The 22,417-nt window shown below is 42.1% G+C and overlaps 1 long non-coding RNA gene across 2 annotated transcripts in view; it reads right to left on the bottom strand.

Annotated features, from left to right (window-relative positions):
- Positions 1 to 679: 679 nt before the first annotated feature.
- The window catches only part of LOC116742902, a 30,473-nt gene continuing 8,735 nt past the window's right edge, over positions 680 to 22,417 (bottom strand). Inside the window, exons 1-3 of one of the 2 annotated variants that reach the window (XR_004346623.1) lie at positions 17,485 to 17,614; positions 1,581 to 1,663; positions 680 to 743 (exon numbers count right to left, since the gene is read on the bottom strand). This is a non-coding gene — a long non-coding RNA (uncharacterized LOC116742902). Of the gene's footprint in view, positions 744 to 1,580; positions 1,664 to 17,484; positions 17,615 to 22,417 lie in introns of those variants that run through there. The other variant, XR_004346624.1, reaches the window with a different exon arrangement.

Here is a 22,417-nt window from a genome sequence, read left to right as displayed (position 1 = left end):
ACCGTTCTCCGTCAGATGGACGTAAAAGGTGTGTGGAAGGGATGCCTTTGCCTAATTTGCACAGAATGCCACATAGACTAGCACCAGCCCCCAGAAAAGCTTCTCTCAAACGTCTCAAATGTTTTAAACTTTCCATGGTCTCGGCTGTTCACTAAAGCTTCTACGCATCATTTAATAAACTCGGTTTGCACTGCGTTAACTTTTTCCCTCCCAATCTGGTCTTTTTCTCTCAAGAAGCACATCCTCTAATCAAGACAAGCCCCTAAATAAGACTGCATCCTCTTGTTCTACTTCCGTCAACTGATATCATTAAACACATGTTAACCATCACACCATAACCTTTTGTTGCAGGAGAAGATTAATCACCACCAGGAAAGAGATGTCCTCATACACACGCTCCTCGAATTTAAAATCATTAACAAAACACGTTGCTTGAACTTGAGTTCCAGTCAACGTCTGAATATAATCCTCACATCTTAAAAAAAACCAAAATTGAATTAAGCTTTCGTATGAGAATTCATTTTTATTTGCTTGCATCATTAATAATATTTACCCAAAATTACCACCAGCTATTTACTTTGACTACCGAGAAGTATCATACATTTAAGAGGCAACTATGAGCCCCAGTCAAATGGAATCATAAATTGAACAGAAATCCACATAAACTCACCTTGACCCCCAGAAAACAAGTTTTACTGCCATTGGTGACAATTTGCCCTAGTTGACAATCCAGGTGCAGAAACCTTAAAAAGAGAAGGCACAGGAAAATTCAGAAGACAGGAGCAAGCTTCAGGGAAACATAAACAGGTACTTCATTACACTACTACTTCTCAATGAAAAATAAAGTTAGTGCAGGAGTTCTTGAATCTAGGCAGTAATTGTGCCACAAATAAACTCTTCATAATGGGAGTTGTTTCAACAAACTCACTACTTTTCCATTGGCTGTGTCTAGGATTTTAGAGATACTTAATCTTATATTCAGATTAATCCTCAATGGATTACATGACTTCAATTTTCTACTTTAATCCCTCAAGTAGTTAACCATCTGAAAACTGATTCTTAAATACACCATATAAATGAAGTATCTTAAGAACTTAAGACTTGGCTTTTATCAGGGGAAGAATACCACTGATACACGAATAATCATGTCCATTTTGTAGATCTTAATTGTCTTAAATTGCACCAAATTTATACTTGTTATGCTTCTGACGTTCCTGTAATTCAGAAGAAATAAAAAGCCAGAGCAACTGTAAATCCTACAATATTAACAATATTAATATTAATTAAATCCTTAATACAACTGTATTTCAAAATAAATCAGCAAAAATTACTTTCTCCTCTAAATTGTCCAGCAAGGAGATTAGTTGCTCAATGGTAGAAAAGAGACAAATTTTCCTCCCAAATGCTACTGCAATAGATACCACAGAAGGCCTGCTAGTATTAGGTTGAGTCATATAAAATTACTGATAGGCAACCATTTTTTACCTGCAAAAAAAACAATTTTATCATTTTTCCAAGCGAAGAAATAGACAGAATTGGAAAACCCAGTGATTATGAAACAATTAAATCTCCAAAACTACCTATCGCTGTGCGCACGTCATTTTCTGAGCAGCATCAGGGGTTTTTAATGCTTCCATTCCAAGGCAACACATCTTCAGGGCACCTGAAAGACAATGAATGAATTGCCTCCAGCATTTGGAAGGGCTTGAGAATGCCTTTTCCACTCTTTCTTCCCACCTGGTCCCTATTTACTGCCAACTCCCTCTAGGCTTCCTCCTTGAAACAATAAAGAGTCTTTTCCAAGAGCATATATGTGGCAGAGAGAAAAGCTGAAGGCTGGAAGGCAAAGAGGTGAGAGGAAGAACGCAGATCTCTAAGAAGGGCAGGCACAAGGGACAGCATGTCCAAGTGAGTGAGGACCGTGGCTGTGTCTATATAACCTCAACACAGTCAATCAGATGAAGAAAATTAGACCCTAAATTGTGATTATCTCAACTCTTGACTTGTCCCCTCTGGCTGCCTGTGAGTCAATCTCCCAAGGAACAAATTTCTAGGAGGCACTCGATTGGAGAAGAGTCGGGGACAGCATTCTCTCAAAGATCTTATATATTATATTGATGCCATACTCAGCAGCGAGCTGTTACATCCAATTTGAGGAAATCCCCATACTTTTCAACTTGTAAACTTTTTTTTTTTTTTTTTTTTTTTTTTTTTTTTTTGCGGTACATGGACCTCTCACTGCTGTGGCCTCTCCCGTTGCGGAGCACAGGCTCCGGACGCGCAGGCTCAGCGGCCATGGCTCACAGGCCCAGCTGCTCCGCGGCATGTGGGATCTTTCCGGACCGGGGCACGAACCCGTGTCCCCTGCATCGGCAGGCAGACTCTCAACCACTGCGCCACCAGGGAAGCCCTCAGCTTGTAAACTTGTTAAGCCCTTCCTGCATTCGTTACATGTGTGTGAGGTGAGTGGTGTTATCAAGGTTTTTGTAAATATTTACTATGTTTTTCTATTTAGCTTAATTCCAATGATTCTGTACTTTAATAAAATGTTGTAAACAATGCAAAAAAACAACAACAACGAAGTGAGTGAGGAGCAAGGTGCAGGGGGCAGATGGATGAAGGGTTAGATGCAGGGGAAGAAAGCAGAAGGGCTGCCCAGTCCTTATATGGTGGGCGGGGTGGGGGGGCAGAGATCACACCACACTGAGAATATCAAACAGCTCCAAGTCCAGATGGGATGAAGGAGAGGTTTACTTCTGTCTAATGTACTTAGGAACCCATCTATCTGAGGACCTTCCCTAACCACCACTCCCACCCATCCCCCCCACTGCTACAAGCACCACCTGCAGCACAGCAAACACCACCACAACCAGACCCACGGCTATCGAGGTACCATGGGGCGCGCCCAACGCCACTAGGACTAAAACCAACAGCCTAGAGGCCATGTGAGTGCCCTGGATACAAAAGTCTACTTGTTCTCAAAGCGTGTTTTCTTCTGAGATGGAACAGGAAGGGCTTAAATAACTGTCCCTCCTACCAGGAGACCAGTTAAATGAGCCGCCTACCAAAAATCGTTCTGCTTTGTTTTTTGTGTGAACGTGCAGCCAGTTGCAAAATAAACTTCTTGATCTCTTTTTATGCCATTCACCTATTTCTCATTCCCTATTTTTAAAATTAATTATCTGAAGATAATATTTTGAATATATTAGGTTAAATAAAATATATTAAAATTAATTCCATCTGTTTCTTTTTTCCTTGCTAATGTGGTTACTAGAAAAGTTAAAATTACATCCTGGCTCACATTGTATTTCTGTTAGACAGCACTGCTCTATAAAGTATAGCCTGTCTCTTCCTTATTAAGAAATCTGTGAAGATGCTCTTAACTTTTCCCAACGCTAAGAGAGCCACGGACACCAAAGACTGCACCGCGGTGATATACAGCATGGCCCTGCTGGACGTACAGACTCTGCTCACATGTTAAAAGCTCTCAGAATGTTGCATTCAAAGTTCGACCAACTCACTAGTCCCTAATATCAGTTGTTGCTTCACACGTAACCCCCAACTTTCCTGAGGTTTCTGATCTTCCAGTCTAGATATTTTACTGAATTCTGAGGCAGCAGCCCTGTAGGGAAGGACAGGGTCAGGACTACGATGAGACAAAGCATCTGCCTCAGGCACGAAACTTAAGAGGAACCAAAACACTCCGTAAGCAAGATGAATAAATTTTTAAATAACAGCTTTACTGATATGGAACTCACATACCATAAAATGCACCATTTTAAAGGGAGCAATTCAGTGGTTTTAATATACTCACAAAATTGTACAACCATTGTCACTATCCAATTTGAAAACATTTTCATTACCCCACAAAGAAACTACATCCCGATTAGCAGACACACCATCACTCTCCCTACGCCCAGCCTCTGACAACCACTAATCTATTTTGTCTCTATAAGTCTGCTTATTCTGGGTATTTGATATAAATGGAACCACAAAATGTGTGGCCTTTTATGTCTGGCTTCTTCCCCTTAAAATGTTTCCAAAGTTCACACATGTCAGTACTTCATTCCTTTTTATGAATGAATAATATTCTATTGTATGAATATGCCACATTTTATCCATTCATCAGTTGACGGACAGCTGAATTGTTTCCAGTTTTTGGCTATTATGTACAAATTGGTGTACAGTTTTTATATGGATATATTTTCCACTCTCTTAGGTATATACTTCGGAATGGAATTGCTGGGTTATATTATAACTCTATGTTTATAATCTGAGTAACTAGCCACAATTTTCCAAAGTGTACCATTTCACAGTCCCACCAGCAATATATCAGGGTTCCAATCTTCACCAGCACTTGGTATTATATTTTTTATGTTAGCCATCTTAGTGGGTATGTAGTGATATCTCATTGTACTTTTGTATCTCCCTAATAACTAATGCTAGGGAGATTTGTATCTCCCTAATAACTAATAACTAGGGAGATTTGTATCTCCCTAATAACTAATGCTGACCATCATTTAATAGGTTTATTTGTCAGTAGTGTATCTTCTTTGGAGAAATATCAACTTGAAGCCTTCAATTTTTAATTGGGTTATTTATATAATTGACTTGCAACCATTCTTAATACATTTTGGATACAAGTTCTTATTAGATACATAATTTGTAAAAATTTGCTCCCCTTATATGGGCTATCTTTTTCTTGATGATACTCTCTAAAACACAGAAGTTTTTAATTTTTGTGAAGCCCAACTTATATATGCTTTCTTTTGTTACTTATGCTTTTGGTATCACATTTAAGAAACCACTGCCTACTCCAAGAACATGAAAATTTACTTCTATGTCTTCTTCTAAAGGCCTTTTTATTTTAGCTTTGACGTTCAAATCAGTGATCCATTTTGAGTTAACTTTTGTATATGGTGCGAAGGTGCAACTTCATTCTTCTGCTTGTGGACGTACAGTTACTCCAGCACTATTTGTTAAAAAGACTATTCTTTCTCTTTGAATTGTCTTACCACCCTTGTTGAAAAATTATAAATGTAAGAGTTTATTTCTGGACTCTCAATTATATACCACTGATCTACAAAAGGCTATACTTATGCCAGTACTGCACCATCTAATCACCATAGTTTTGTAATAAGTTTTAAAATCAGGAAGTGTGAGTCCTTCATCTTTGTTCTCCTTTTTCAGGATTGCTTTGGCTATTCTGTGTCCCTTGCGTTTCCATATGAATTTTAGGATCAGTCTGCTAAAAGAGCAGTTGGGATTACATTGAGTCTGTAGGTCAATTTGGGAAGCACTGCCATCTTAACAATATTGTCTTTCGGTCCATGAATAGGGGATGTCTTTCCAATTATTTAGCTTATCTTTACTTTCTTTCAATGATGTTTTCAGTGTAGAAGTCTTGCATGTACTTTATTCTATTAATATGGTGTATTACACTGATTTTCATACATTAAGCCACCCCTGCATTCCTTAGAGAAATCCCACTTGGTCAAGATGTATAAGCCTTTCTATATGTTGCTGGATTTGGTTTGCTAGTATCTTGTTGCAAATGTTTGTATCTATATTCATAAGGAATACTGGTCTGTGCTTTCTTATGTTTTTTTCTTCTGGTTTTAGTATCCAAATATTAATGGCCTCAAAAATGAGTTGGGGGCTTCCCTGGTGGCGCAGTGGTTGAGAATCTACCTGTCAATGCAGGGGACACGGGTTCGAGCCCTGGTCTGGGAAGATCCCACGTGCCGCGGAGCAACTAGGCCCGTGAGCCACAACTACCAAGCCTGCGCATCTGGAGCCTGTGCTCCGCAACGAGAGGCTGCGATAGTGAGAGGCCCGCGCACCGCGATGAAGAGTGGCCCCCGCTTGCCGCAACTCCAGAAAGCCCTCGCACAGAAACGAAGACCCAACACAGCCAAAAACAAATAAACAAATAAATATTTTTTAATAAAAAATGAGTTGGGAAATGTTCCCTCCTTTTCCATTTTCTGGAAGAGACTGTGCTAAATTATTAATTCTTCACTGTTTGATATAATTTACCAGTGAAGTCATCTTGGTCTGGGATTTTCTTTGCAGGAAATTTTAACTAATTCAATTTCTTTACTTGTAACAGGTCACTTCAGATTTTCTATTTCTTCTTGGGTCAGTGGGGTAGTCTGTGTCTTCCTAGGAGTTTATCCATTTCATCTAGGTTATCTAATCTGTTGACATTGTTATTCATCATATTCCCTTATGGTCTTTTTGATTTCTCTACCGTGGGTAGTATATAAAACTCCCTCTTTCATTCCTAGCTTTGGTAATTGAGCCTTCCTTCTTTTTCTGTTGGTTAGTCAGCTAAGGGTTTGTCAATTTTGTTGATCTTTTAAAAGGATTAGTTTTAGGTTTTATTGATTTTCTCTATTGCTTTTCTATTCTCTAGTTCACTTACTTCTACTCTGGTCTTTATTATTTCCTTCCTTCTGCTTGCTTAGGGTTCAGTTTGCTCTTCTTTTTCTACCTTCTTAAGGTGAAAGATTAGGTTATTGATTTGTGATCCTTGTGTTAATATAGGCATTCTTAACTATAAATATCCCTCTAAGCACTGATTTGCCGGCATAAGTTTTAGTATGCTTTGTTTTCATTCACCTCGAAGCATTTTCTAATTTCCCTTGTGATCTCTTCTTTGACCCACTGGTTATTAAAGAGTATATTGTTTAATTTCCACATTTTATGAATTTCTGAAATTTCCTTCTGCTACTGATTTCTATCACTCCAGTATGATAAAAAAAATACCTTGTGTGATTTCAATGCTTTTAAAGTTATTGAAACATGATCTATGGCCTAATATAGTCTATTCTGAAGAATTTCCTACATGCACCTGAAAACAATGTGTATTCTACTATGGTTGGGTACGTTGTTCTTTGGATGTCTCTTAGTTCTAGCTGGTTTATAATGTTGTTCAGGTCTTCTATTTCCTTGTTGATCTTCTGCCTAGCTGCCTAGCTAAACTTCTGCCTAGTTTCGACTTCCTATTGAAAGCAGGATATTGAAATCTCCAACTATTATTGTTGTATTTTCTATTTCTCCCATCAATTGTCAGTTTTTGCTTCATGTATTTTGGGAAACTGTTGTTAGATGCACATATGTTTGTAATTGTTATGTCTTCCTGATGGATTGACCCTTTTATCAATATATAATGACCTTCTTTGTCTCTTGTGGTAATTTTTTACTTAAAATCTATTTTGTCTAATATTAGTATAGCCACTTCCAGCACTCTTTTGGTTACTATTTGCATGGTATACCTTATTCTATTCTTTTACTTTCAAACTATTTGTGTTTGAATATAAAACGGGTCTGCTGTAGTGAGAATATAGTCAGATCATATTTATTTAATTCATTCTGCCCATCTCTGACTTTTTACTGGCATGTTTAGTTCATTTACATTTAATGTAATTACTATTAGTATTTACATTTGCCATTTTACTCTGTTTTCTGAACGTCTTACGTCTTTTTGTCCCTCTATTCCTCCATTACTGCCTTCTTTTGTGTTAAACAGACATTTTTCTATAGCATTTTAATTCCCTTGTTGTTTCTTTTATATGTCTTAGTTATTTTCTTAGTAGTTTATACTGCCTTGATATTTACATAATCAGTTACTTTTACTGATACTCTTTATTTCTTCCATGGATTTGAGTTACTGTCTAGTGTTCTTTTATTACAACCTGAGGGCTCCCCTTTAATATTTCTTATAGGGCAAGTCTGGTAGTGACAATTTCTCAGTTTTTGTTTTTCTGAGATGTCTTATTTTTTTCTTCTTTGTTGCAGGATAGTTTTGCTGGATATAGCAAAACGATATGGGTGATTGTTCTTTCAGCACTTTGAAGGAACTAGCTTCAGGCTTCCATGATTTCTGATGAGAAGTCAGATGTTAATCTTACTGAGGATTCCTCATACATAATAATTCATTCTCTCTTGCTGCTTTCTTTGTTTTGGCTTTTAACAGCTTGACTGTCGTGTGTCTGGCTGTGGAGCTCTGCATTTATCCTGAAATGTACTGACCTTCTTGGATGTGCAGATTAATCTTTTAAATGAAATTTGACAAGTTTTGGGCCATTGTTTCTTCAAGTCTTCTTTCTCTCTCTTTTCTCCTTCTGGGACTTCCATGATGCCTATGTTGGTACTCACAATGAATCATCTGAAGTTCTGCTCATTTTTCTTCATTCATTTGGCTTTCTGTTCCTCAAACTGTATAATTTCAATTGACCTACTTTCAAGTTCACTGATTCTTTCTTCTGCCAATTCAAAACTATTTGTCAGCCCCCATTATTGTACTTTTCAACTCCAGAATTTCTATTTGGTTCTTTTAAAGTTATTTCTATCCCTTTATTTATATTCTCTATTTGGTGAGACATCATTCTCATCCTTTAATTCTTTAGACATGACTTCCTTTCATTCTCTGAACACATTTATGATTGCTGACTTAAAACATTTGTCTAGTAAGTCCAACATCTGAACTTTTTCAGGGAAATTTTTAATTGTTTTGTCCCTGTGACGTGGCCATACGTTCCTGTTTCTTTGTGTTTTGCAATCGTGTGCTGAAATTTGATTTTAAATAATATAATATGGCAACTCCAGAAATCAGATTCCGCCACTCCAACCAAAGGTTTATTGTTGTTGCTGTTTGCCTTTGTTGTTCCTAATGCTATCTGTCCATTTCCTGGACTAATTCTATAAAGTCTATTTTCTTTACCATGTGCCGCCACCTAAGTCTCTACCCAATTTGCTTCATTAGTCAGCTAATGATGGGACAGAGATTTCCTTAAATGCTTTGAACCAATAAGTCTCACAGCCTTTGCTGTGGGCTCTGTTTGTATGTTGACATGGGCTTTCTATGCCCTGATGACAGTTTACAACTCTGTCTATTGTTCCTGCTTGTGTACAGCCTCAATGTCAGCCAGAGGTGATAGACTAAGGCCTTCTCAAGTCTTACTTAGGCATATGTACAGACTTGAATATGCATATGGGCCTTCTAGATTCTAAAGAATATGTCAAAGTTTTTCACAGCCCTCTACAGATATCTCTTTTCCCAATTATTCCTTTTCAGTTTTTCGGTCAACCTCTTGTTAACCCCTACAGGTGTAGCCACCTTAGGAAGCCTTGTTGTTAAACAATTGCCACTGATCATTTCTAACAAATCCCCTAACGATGTTTACAAAGAATGAGTTCTGAGTCAGGAGAAATAAAAACAAGTTCTGAGCTTTTCAGGGAGCTGCCAGACAGGTCATACAGTGACAGTTTTCTAAGAATGGGGCATTTGAAGAGCTCTGAACGTATTCTGTCCCCTCCAGCAGCTTTTAGCTTTCAAGGCTACCCTGGTGCTGGGAAGAGGTAATGGGAATAAATTTAAATGCCACAAAGGTCACTATTCTTACCACAATTCAGTCTTTTTTTTTGAATAAACACCCCCTGGATTGTTGCAAGTCTTTGATCAATTTCCAGAGTTCTAAAATAGTTTATTTTGACAATTTTTGCCTCACTCAGTGAAATTTTGTTCTCACTGCTGTTTTGGAAAAGAGAATTTACACAATGTCCTTATTCCAACATTCCAGAGGTGGTTCCAAGATAAATGATATCTTTAAAACATAAAAATTAATGCAAAAAAAATCCATGGTGAACAAAATATCAAAATTTTAAATTAAAACACGATCAGTAACATGAGCAGTCACACTATGACACACTGAGCCTTACACAACAGGAAAAATCAGATACTGATCTTGTCTTTCTTAAATTTTTGATATTTTGTTTACGAATTTTTGCACTAATTTTAATTTTTCAACCATATGAAAATATTATTTATTTTATTGCGTAGTTTTTTAGTTCCCCCTTAAATTTTGTGCTTGAGGCAACTGCCTGACAAGTATCCTTCTAGGCCCAACCTTGGAGAAGGGTGATTTTCAGATCCCATATCTCCTTTCTTTTTTTTTCATGCTCCAAACTGAGATATTAGTTCTAACTCACATTTATATTCCATTACAATATCATGGGTTGTTGTCAAAATGATAATTCTAAAATCTAGCAGAAAAAATTCAGTATGAAGTTTGGGGGTAGAGCACAAAGTAGTTACTTATATTAGACTAACCTCTTAAAACTGCTAGTAGAGGCAAATTAGCTCTCTCAGTATCAAACTCATTACTAGCTACCAATTAAACTAATATAAAATTTTTATTACTTTCTAGAGTCTTTAAGGAAACTAAATGTAATTTTTGGCATGCCTGCCATACACACTTCCTAAAATATTATGCAACACTAATAGAAAATGCATCAAGCTTAGAAATATTCATTTCAATCAAAATGATTCTCTTGCATGATTTCAGTTCTCAAATTGGCTCCTCCTGAAAATAAACTGATAGAAATGTAAGAATTAGGTACAAAAATATGTTTGGCTTAATATGTGGCAACATTTCCAACCTAAGAAGACAATTATTTGTGCGTAAAGAAAGACTGCCTGTCTTCAGAAGCTATTTTGAGTAATTTCAAACAGCCTAGTACAAAGATAATTAATTCTGGATGATTTGAGATTACTTCCCTTATACTGTGGTCTAACAGAGATAGCGCTCATATTAAGTGTTTAGATTAGTCCTGTGCAGTAAGTCTGGTCAAGTGTGAAAATTTCACTTCCCTATTAAGTGTTCATTACTTGCTTCTGCTGTTTTATTGCCATTTCTTGTAATCCACAGCTCTATATTCCACAATACTTTTGAAAAGCGTTTAAAATCATTATATCAATATTAACCTGTGTCTGGACAAATTTATTTGCCTAATTACAGTCTTTATAGAAGCTAATATACTAGGTTGGCTTTCCATTTCTGTGGGTGAGTCAAAGTTCCCAAAGTCAACATCAACCTGTCATTAATACTGGCTTAGCCCCCATCACATACACTGCTGGCTCACCTTTAATGACTATGCATACACACTGCTTTGTTTTTCTACAGGAACTGAACCTACTGGTGCAATGGGTCTGTAGCTGCACAAAGAGTGGCAAGACTAATAAGGAGAAGTCTTGAAGGGTCATACAACCTACCCCTTATAGCAGCTGTCCCCAACCTTTCTGGCACCAGGGACCAGTTTTGTGGAGGACAGTTTTTCCATGGATGGGGAGGGGCGGGTAGGGGATGGTTCAGGCAGTGATGCGAGCAATGGGGAGCGGCAGATGAAGCTTCACTCGCTCGCCGCCACTCACCTCCTGCTGTGCAGCTGGTTCCTAACAGGCCTCGGACTGCTACCGGTCCGAGGCCCAGGGGCTGGGGACCCCTGCCCTATAGGACAGGGAAAGTACATCTACTTGAAGGACCAATACTCAATCTTATGTTTAAAAAAAAAATCACTCAACAGACTGAGTTAATGATATCTTCTCCTTCTATCTAGTCTAAACTCCGGTAATAAAACATGAAATAGAAATAGAAATAAGAAAAGAAAATAAATAATCATCACCTACAGATGATATGACTGTCTACCTAGAATATTCAAGAAAAATAACCAAAAAGAGGTTAGAACTGATAAGAGCTTGAAAAGTGCCCAGTTACAGGATTATATCTTAAAATCAACAGCTTTCTAAATATAAATTACTAGTTATATATATGCTACAATCTGAATGTTTGAGTCCCCCCAAACTTCATATGTTGAAAACCTAATGCCCAAGGTGATGGTATTAGGAGGTGGGGCCTTTGGGAGGTGACTGGGTCATGAGGGCAGAACCCTCATGAGTGAGATTAGTACCTTAATAAACGGAGCCCCAGAGAGCTTCTTGCTTGCCCCTTCCACCAAGTGAGGACAGAGCAGAAAGGTGCCATCTGTGAACCAAAAAGCAGGCCCTTACCAAGTCTGCTGGCAACACGATCCTGGACTTCCCAGCCTCCAGAACAGTGAGAATAAATATCTGCTGTTTATAAGCCACCAGTCTGATGTATATTGTTTTGTTTTGTTTTTGATGTATATTGTTACGGCAGCTCAAAAGGACTAAGACAATGTAATATGACCACTATGCATAATGTATATAACCGACTGATTATATAACAACAGCCAATGAGAAGAGGGCTCATTCACAAAAGTTAAAGAAGAGTATAACATACCCAGGAATAACCTAAATCCTCCATTTTCCAAACATGGTAGGGCACGTGAAGAAAGCCTGCAAAGTGAGAGACCACACAAAGCAATGACAGGCACAGAGAAGAGGCAAGGACACCAATCTCCTGTGTACGCCACCTTCCTAATGCCACCTGCCAATCTCCTACGTATGCCACCTTCCTAATGCCACCTGCCAATCTCCTGTGTATGCCACCTTCCTAATGCCACCTGCCAATCTCCTGTGTATGCCACCTTCCTAATGCCACCTGCCAATCTCCTGTGTATGCCACCTTCCTAATGCCACCTGCCAATCTCCTACGTATGCCACCTTCCTAATGCCACCTGCCAATCTCCTACGTATGCCATCTTACTAATGCCACCTGCCAATCTCCTACGTATGCCACCTTCCTAATGCCACCTGCCAATCTCCTATACATGCCACCCTCCTAATGCCACCTGCTTTTGTGCTCAGCCTGCTGTTATGCTCCAACCTGCTAGCAAACAACCCAGAGAATCGTAATCTATATGGAAGATTTCTTTGTCTGTGTCAGGGATAGAAATGGTTATAAGCTCATAGCTTGACAAAATAAACAGCTATGTATCCTGTCCCCCAACCCATCCCCACGCACCCGGAAGGCTATGCCTTGCTCCAGCAGACGTGCTGCTGCTCCCCACTGGCTTCTCACCTTTTCCACTGAGGGATCCGTGACCACCTGCTACCAGGTCCACACACGTGCTTTCTGGCTAGTACACGTAGGGCAGCCATCCAGGCACAGAGGAGCCTCGTCCACCAGTGAGCAAACTTCCCTCCTCAAACCCTAACCAACCCAAACACCTTTAGGCCGCGGGGTTCTCGCTGGCTCAGTCTCACGCCAGGAGTTGCTCTAGGCTCTCGACATCTTGATATTCCCCAAGAAACAGCAGTGTGGTTCCCACTGTTGGCATCCTTTATTCCCCACTGTTCTATCTGTTCCTAGGGGACGGCAGGGAATCCGGGCTGAAATAAGGCTTTCCTGTTGGCCCCTTTCCTACAGCAAGCCAGTGGGAACCATCAACGAAGACACCCAACTCTTCCCCCTACTCCTGGTTTATGTAATGGTCTGGACTGGATTCCAGTAGCCCTGAGAGGCCCTCAGCGGTACCTGATCCCAAACCAATACACCACCTAAAGCCCAAGAGTAACACCATCACTCGCTGACACAACCTCACATCGCTGGAGAGGAGGGTCCCAGGGTAGGTCCAAGAAACCACCACAAGAGAATTAGAGGGGTGGGTTGCTGTTGCAGGGAAGCACTGGCCGCGAGCCTACCTGGGGCACCAGCCCCCCGCTGCTCCCCATAAGCGCCAGCCCAGCTCCGTCCTCCCAGGGCTCTGCACTGGCTATTCCCCAACGAGGGAAATGGTCTCCCCGGACACCCACAGGGCTCCCTCTTCATCTCCTTCAGGGTTCTACTCGGCATCCACTCTCAGGGAGGCGTTCCCTGACCTACATGTCCAATACTCACTCCCCACCCTACACTCCTCCTTCTCTGGTTTACTTTTCTCCACAGCACTACCCGACCTGATACGATACACATTTTACATAAATTTATCCATGGCACTGTAAGCTCCTCTGGGGCACAGTTTTTGTCTGTTGTGTTCACTGCTCTAAGATACCTAATATCTAGAACAGCGCTTGTCACAACAGACACTCAGAAGTATCCGTTGGATGTTATTAAAGAAAAACAAAGCTAGACGCTAGTTAAAGGCAGTAAAGACAGAATTTATTCAGTATATACTGCAAGAGGAAAGAAAGACTTCAGTATAAAACTTAGCTCAACTTCAATCCACAAGGAGGCGGCCAGGCGTTTTAGAGGAGGAACAAGAGAGCAGACAGGGCTAAAGCAGAGTCACGGAAGCGGGCAATTACAAAAAGCAGGCAGGGCGGTTGGTCATCGTCAACGATGTTACGTTACGTGTCAGTCTGTCCCCGTCTCCTAGAGACGGGAGACAGAGGCCCTATCCTTCCTGATTACATGTCAAAGGAACGGCTTTCAGGTCCTTGAGAAGGATACTCCTAGGTTGTAGGAGATACGTATACATCTCAAAGAGACACAGAATGCATTGTAATTGTACTGTTTTTCTACTAAATGCTGAATAAAAGGGAAATCGGGCCCATCCTCAGGTGTTGGCTCGAACAAAGGGTAAATCCTTGTGGCAAACTTGAGCTTTTCCAAACAGAAACTCAAGGGGGGATGGGTCATCCCAGGGGCATGACCTCAGGGGGCTGGAAGCCAAGTTAGAGTTTTCTCAAGTCTTCTGGGGGGGCGGGGGACAACACTACACCGACAAGATCTTGTTGAAAGTTGCAGTTCCTATAGGCCAAGGTTGAGGCCTAGTCAAGAAGAGGGCTCAGAGCAGTCCGACTAAAGTTTGGTCAAGTGGAGTGTCTTGGTGAATGGGTGGGTGGGCGGAGGGGGTATAAAGACCGGTGGGAAAGGGGTCAAGATGGTAAGATCTGAAGCATCCAAATTCAGATATGAAGCAGAAATTGCTTCAGAGAAAAAGGGAAAATCCTCCACTCTTTTCAATAACCCCCCTCTCCAACATTCCTGCGGCAGACATAATAAGGCTCCCATTTACCCATAAAACTGCTAAACGGGAACAGTCAATAGTTTATCCTAGCCCTTCCCAGCCTGCACTTGTTTCCTGCAAGATATTTTCCAGGCCTGAGTTTGCTCCCTGTTTAGAATTCATACTGAAGACAGATCCTAAGGCGTTTACAGGAACGTCTCCTATGGAGCTGATGCTATCTGTTCCTATTAACTTTTTACTAATGAAGCATCTTTTGGTAGTTCACTTCTTTCTCCCTTTCCCCTCGGCAGCCGTCTCTGAGATGTGCAAGGGCTTTAACCCACTTTCCTCCCTTCCCCGCCCCCGTCTCAGCTTCTCTCTGCCTCCGGCTCAGCTCGGATCCAAAAAAGTCCCGGTTTGCGTGAGATCACAAGGCACAGCTGATTCACCGGGTAACCACCTGAGCCCTGGGTGATAGCAGTTTGCATTTTCTCAGCAGCTCAGCTACAATATTGGCCAGATTTCTTTTTTTGTCTTTTCATGAGACTACAGATGTTAAAATAAGAAAAAGCATTTTTCAAAGTTAACATTTGAACATAATCAGGAGACAGCAGATTCAGGGTTTATGGAGCCTTACATTCTTATGATGGGACGCGGGAGGGGGGGAGAGAGTGTCCTCCTTATTTTAAAAAAATCCACAATTACAAATACAAACTTCTGTGACCATGTGAGCACATTGCAAGTGGCCCTCCCAGGGGCTTGGACGAAGCCGGAGTGAGGGGCCCTGAAGCTTCAGATCATTAGCTTCCCAGTCAATGCGCCTCTGCTGGGAGATACGAAAGACTAGAGAGGTTTATACCGCAGCATTAAAATCTCTAGAAAACCGCTAAGCATAACAGTCTTCTCTTACATCAATCCTCTAGACGCTATTCTCATCTCTCTTTCACAAACCTCCGTCCCTGCTGTTCCCTCTAATTTGGCCGCAGCAATTCATTATAAAAGCGCATGTGCTGGGCTGGGGCTGTGCATCCTTCCCGTTTTGGCTTTAACAATCCAGTACTGTGTCAATTATGTAATAGCCAAAACAGAGAGTTTAACGCAATAGTCGTAGCACTTACATAAGCCTTCACAAACCAACCCTAAGATCTGCCCCCAGATTTGGGTATTTGGAATTACATGAAGTAGACAGAAAACATTGATTCAGCAGCCACGTTAATTTCCGACCTTAAAGACAATAAAAGCTTTTTTGCGCTTAATTTGCTAGTCTATATTAACATAATGAGTTTTGAATTTCATGGAGCACACAATCTTTAATAAGACGTGATTGTCTTTTCATGTAAACAAAAAGGAATATCCTGACACCGCTACTCAACTTCACTGTTACCTGTGCACAAAGAAATGTCCCACTCAGGACTCCCTGACATAGTCTACATGGAATCATGGGTCCCCAATAAACATCAACTATTCCCTGCAGGTTTAAAAAAAATCGAGAAAAATATACAAAATACAAAAGTGTACATGCTATAATTCTTCAACACATCTTCTTTTCAACACCATTCTCTCTCCATATTTCTAACCACTTATTTTTTACTTTCCTTAAACCACTGGAGCCACACCTTAGGCTACAAAGTGACAAACTGAAAAAAAACAATGCTATCCTATGGGTCTCACCCCTGGCTACACATTAGAATCACAAGGGAGTTTTTAACATTACAAATGTCACAGCATCACCAAAAACCACTTGGAACAGATTCCTGAGATGTGGGTCACAAGAGGAGGTGCCCAGACCTCAGTATACCTGATATTTCTACTTCTGTCTTCTTCTTCTCTGAAAAAAACCCCATAAATACAAGTAGAGATATTAAAGGTTATTTAAATCTTTAATAACTGGCAGTTCATAATTACAAAGTTTCCATCAGCTGTAAGAAATAAGATCATTCACTAGTTTAAAAGCCATAAAGGATATCTGTGGGATCTTTTTTATTACTATCAATAAGTAGTCAAAGAATTTTCACCAAGTTTCTTAACAGCCCTTACAAAACCTACTGTTTTTTTTATGTTTTACAATTGTACCTAATGAGGTCAAAGAAACGGCCCTATATCATCTTAAAGGGTATCTCCAGCTAAGACCATGCTTATCTTCCAGTAAAGTTTTGGTTTAAAGAAGAAATTATGAAAAAAAAAAAAAAAAGAAGAAATTATGGCTCTGACTTATCTTCACCCTTTCTTCTTAGATGCTCTGGTAATCCCTTTTATAACTTTAACAATGAGCAAATATTTTTTAAAAGCACTTATATAACAGAGTACAGGCGCCTTTGGTATCCTGCCAAGAGTACTTCTTTCCGTGTTTGTATTTAAAATAGAATGGTAGTAACATCACTTATGTGCCTGAAATTCCTTCTGTGCACAGGCTCAGAATGAAAAAATGGATGTAGCAAACCGCTTCACTGCTTTACCATTATAAAGCTCAAAGGAAATAACACATTCGTACTAAATTAAGACGAAGACACAGAACAAATTATCCAAAGCCGGGGGTGTGGGGCGGGGAGGGATTCGGTTGAACTCACCTACCAGCCCTTCTAAAACAGAGAATGTTTAACCTGGCAGCACGCGAAGGTGCCGGATGAGCTGCAATACCTCAGCCCGAGCAGGTGATGGATGCAGGCAGGAGAGAACGAGGGCTGTGATGACCGAGAAGCCAAAATAAACACTGCGCTCCCCGGCGCCCTGGCGGCAATCACTCCCCCGAATCGGCGCGGGTTCCCAGAACGCCGGCAGCGGAGCCCAGCCCGCCCCTGTGCAGAACTGAGCAGAAGAGGATTCGCTCACCTGGGTGGGAAAGAGCCAAGGAAGATGTCCAAGAAGCCAGCGCTGCCCTTCAAGAGACTCTCATCCCGGACCGGCTTCCCACACGCCTCCTCCGCCTCCTCCGCCTCCAGCTCGAGTTTTCTATTTGGCCGCAGGTCTGGACTCGGCTGATCCTCCGAGGAGGTCCGCAAAGCGGGGGCGACAAACTTGCCGGGAGAAGCCGGCAGAGGTGGCGCAGGCGGAGGGGGCAGGGACGCCCCCGCGCGCGGAGCCGGCTCCCCAGCCTGGTCCCCGCCGCCCGCCCACGCCCGCTCGCGCCCCGCGCTCACCTCGCGCCGGCACCGCCCAGGCCGCCGCCTCCGCTCCGAGCGCACGGCGGCCGCGGTGGCGACGGCCGGACCCGCCGACCGGACGCCGAGGCGCCCCCCGGCCGCAGCGGCCGCCCCTCCGGCCGCCTCGCCCGGACAAAGAGAAGCGGCGGCGCGGGCGGCGGCGAAGACCGGGCCTCGGAGAGCGCCGCGCAGCCCGCGCGCCTCGCCGGCGAGGTGCGGGCGGCGTTGACAGCGGCCGGGCGGCGAGCGGGCCCGCGCGGGAGGGCGGCGCGGGGCGGAGAGGCGCGCACCACCTCCCGGCCTCCCCGAGACGCACACGCCGGGACCCGAGCCCCGCGCCCCGCAGCCCTCCGGGGAGCCGCAGCGCCCTCTGCCGGCCGCGGGGCCGCCGTGCGCGCGCCGTCCCGCTCCGGCTCCGGCGGTGGGATTCCTGGTGCACGAGGAGCCCGAAGATGACCTGTGGAAAGGTTTGCGGAAAAGGCACACGTTTCTTTCTAGAACCAGGTTTATTTCTGTGTTTAATAAGCACCAAATGTGCCTAACACCGGTCGAGGGGTTCTAGAGGACCTCTTAGGAATAAGTATATTAATTTATGTCTCAAAGAAGTGCTCCCGGCTTCCCTAAGCAGTGCACGTGGAAGGTAAGCGAGATCAGAGAACTTCCGCTGCCTCCGGTTCAAATGTCAATGGAATAAGCTTTTGCCGTTATAAAAATGAAATGTGGGTGCTGGTCCTCGCACTATTTAGGTGGGGTTTTTTTAAGGGCGGTGGGGAGGTCTTTTTCCAAAGTACCACGTTAAGCAGTATTTTACAGCAGTTAATTTTTGAATCATTACTGGACTACTTAGTGAAGGGAAATCACACCACTGTCTTTTAAAAATATTGTAACAGCTCTCTCTTCTCCTCTGGAAGAATCTAGGGCAGATTTCAAGCTTTTCCTGTCGCTTTCAGCTGTTAATAAACAGTCTGATCCTCTGGTATTAAAAAGTCCAGTCCAGTCCAAGTCAAAACTTCCGTCTCATTCCACCTAAGCCTACCCCACTCCCCTCTCGCCACCCACCAGCTCCCAGCAGGACCCAAGCTCAGAAGCCTGCATGGGGAAGGGAAAGGCCTTTTCCTGCCTTGTTCTACAACCCGGGCTAACTCTGTGCAGACTGGCTCATCCAGAATGGCACGGTGGGGAGCTTGCCCAGCACCAGGCTTCCGAGTCAGCTTCTCCACTGGTGGTGCATCTCTGCAGGGGTCACGTGCCCTGGCAGGCAGACCCAGCCGCCTTCCACCCTGTCCATCCAGGTCACGGCCACAGCAGCACGGCCTCCCCGTTCCCCGGTCACAGGTAGCTCTGACCAGCCTTGCTCTTCAAAGCTTGTCTCGTAGGAATTAGGAGGCTCTGGGTTCATGTATGTCCCCAAACTCTGGGTGATCCATGCCAAGCTCTCCAAGTAGTTCTCCAGAAGCCTTTCTTTGGATGAAGGGGCTGGTCCTGCCCCCTCTCCCTCACAGCACCCTGTAATTCTTGCTACCAGCCTCCTCCCTGATCACTCTCTCCTCTGCCCAAACCCTTACTCATCAAATCCTACAAAGATGGCCCAATGCCTCTATTTAAAACGTGAAGACACCTCTCTCTGTGGTGGCCATGACGTGTCTTCTCAATTCTCGAGAGGATAGCTAACTGATGGCCTCCAGCCGTCACATCTTTGGATCCACCACGGTGCTCACACCCAGGTCACACATTCCCCCAGCTGTTCCCTGCCCATGGCTGAGCACGGTGGCAGTACTGGGGCTGAGCCATTTCGCAGGACCCATTTACTGGGCAGCCTTTGTTCTGAAAGTTCCCATTGTCCTGACAAGACCTTCTCAGAACTGGCCCCAGTCTGTAAATGTGCAATATCTGGTCATTTTCATTCAATCTGACAACATCCACCTTTTCATCTGTAAATATACCTCATTTAATTACTTACTAATTATTATGTAACTATATCCATTACTTGTGTAATTGAACCTACTTCTGCCATATATCTGCGAGCTTTCTACTGGTCCTGCTTTTTTGGGGATATTTTCTGCCTCCCTTAGATGACTGAGGGAAAATTTCCATTGTTTTATATTTCCCGTTACAGAAATTATACATTCTGTATTTTCTTCCAGTAATTATTCTTAAACTTCTAACATGTGTAGGTAACTGGAAAGTCTAAGTTTTTACATCTCTGTGCTTCTGAACGATGAAGGACTTTTGAGCACTTAAAACTTCCATTGTCCCCTGCCCATCTTACGTGACATCGTGCAAAACTTTACTTGATTTTTTTCCTCTGCAAATTAGACAGTGTTATTATTACTTTATAGTCAATGTTTGCTTACCATTCCTTCTTGAATCTCAGATCTTCCTTCTGGAATCAGTATCCTTCTTTCTGGAACACATCATCAAAAATTCCTTTGTGAATGCTTTTTGGTGATAAACACTCTCCAGTTTGGTTTCCTGAAGATGTCCTTATGTCATTTCCACCTTTGCACGATAGTTACCCAGGTCTACAGTTCTAGGTTAACAATTACTTTCTCTTTGGGCTTCCGTTGCTGCTGCTGTGACGTCAGCTGCCGGTTTTAGTTGTTATCCCTTCAGGAGCGACCCATCTCCTCTGTCTGCTCTTACCGTCTTCTCATCGTCTTTGTTGTTTTGCAGTTTGCTTCTCTATGTCTAGGTGTGGATTTCATTTTATTTCTCTTTTTTGTGGTTTATTGTGCTTCCTGCATCTAAGAATTCTTGTCTTTTACCAATTTTAGAAAATTCTCCAACACTATCTTCTAATATTGTTTTCTCCCATTCTGTCCTTCTGAATTCCAATCAAATGCATATTGTACTTTCTTATTCTATCCTGTGTCTCACTCTGTTTTGTTTATTTTCCATTTCCTGTTTCCTTTCTCCCTCTCTCTCCCTCTCTCTCTCTCTCTCTCTCTCTCTCTCTCTCTCTCTCTCCAGGTCTTTTTGAAGGACCTTTTGTGGAAGGCATCTCAGACATGTCCTTTGGAGATGAAAGGGAGAATCTCTTTATCCACTAACTTCCATTTCCTATTGGTCAATGGTGGTGCCATAAGTCGTAACTCACCCACCCTTCCAGAGCATACAGGTGTGAGCAATGAGGAGTTCCCACAGGTACTCCATGTTATGACATCAGATGTTTCTTCAGGGAAGAGAACAAGAGATCCCCAGGACGGAATCAGAGTGAGGTTCTGTCTGGTTCTTCCGAAGAGAAGCTGGTCTAAGCCTCTTGAAATTGGTTGCTGCAGCAGCGGCTGGAGCAAATGGTGGGACCAGGGGGATTTACAGAGGTCCACAGGCAGTGGCCAGCACAGATACTGATTGCATGTTTTACTGCAGTTTTAAGTGTTTGAGTCAGAAGTTACTGTTTTCTTAGAATGACCAGTCCTCCCATAAGGGAGAATAATCACACTGGTCTCTGTGCATGTGCCTGTGGAGTGGACTGGAGAAATCTCACGACATGAAGAGAAAAGCACCAAGTGTGTCAGAAATCAGAAGGTGTGACGTTGGCCGTGTAATCTAAGCAGGTCACTGAGCTTCTGTGAGCCCTGGTTTCTCCATCTATAAGGGGGGATAATAACAAATGCATTACTTACCTTATAGGACAGGAATCAAAGTGGTAACAAATATAAAACCATTTTATAAGCTGCAAAATGCCCTAACAATATAATTTATGATAATTGTAAACATTAAGGCTTATTTTGGTGTCCTGGCTACTCTCTGTACCCCAGGCCCCAAGCCAAAACTATAACAAGTTCTGGGCTTTTGGTAAGAAAAAAATCGATGTGAGATAAATGCTTGAGAGAAGGAAAGAAGACAATAAAGCAGCTATGATGGCAGTTTTTAAAATGAAGCAGATATGTTGCAGTGGTATGCTTTGTCACCTAAAATGTAACTAGGGGCAGGGATGTGGAAAAACTGGACCCTTGTGCACTATTGGTGGGGATGTAAAATGGGGCGGCTGCTATAGAAAACATATGGCAGCTCCTCAAAAAAAAATAGAATTACAATATGATTTAGCAACTGTACTTCTAGATATATACCCAAAGAATTGAAAGCAGAGACTCAAAGAGATATCTGTACGCCCCTGTTCATAGGAACAGTATTCACAATAGCAAAAAGGTGGCAACAGCCCAAGTATCCACTGACAGATAAATGGATAGACAAAATGTGGTAGGTACATATAACGGTATGTTATTCAGCTTTAAAAAGAGGAAATTCTGATAAATGTAACAACATGGATACACACTACTATATATACGATAGATGATCAACAAGGACCTACTGTAGAGCACAGGGAACTCTACCCAATATTCTGTAATAACCTATATGGGAAAAGAATCTGAAAAAGAATATATATATGTAACTGAATCACTTTGCTGAACACCTGAGACTAACACAACATTGTTAATCAACTATACTCCAAAATAAAATAAAAATTAAATTTAAAAAAATGCAACAACATGGATGAACCCTGAGGACAATATGCTAAGTGAAATAAGCCAGACACAAAAGGAAAAATATTATAAGAATCCACTTATATGAGGTACCTAGAGCAGTCAGATTCACCAAGACAGAAAGTAGAGTGCTGG

Source organism: Phocoena sinus, chromosome 18 (genome assembly GCF_008692025.1).
Source record: "Phocoena sinus isolate mPhoSin1 chromosome 18, mPhoSin1.pri, whole genome shotgun sequence".
NCBI classification, from domain to species: domain Eukaryota; kingdom Metazoa; phylum Chordata; class Mammalia; order Artiodactyla; family Phocoenidae; genus Phocoena; species Phocoena sinus.
The sequence above is the reverse complement of the archived record's forward strand: the minus strand, read 5'-3'. Positions and strand labels throughout refer to the sequence as shown.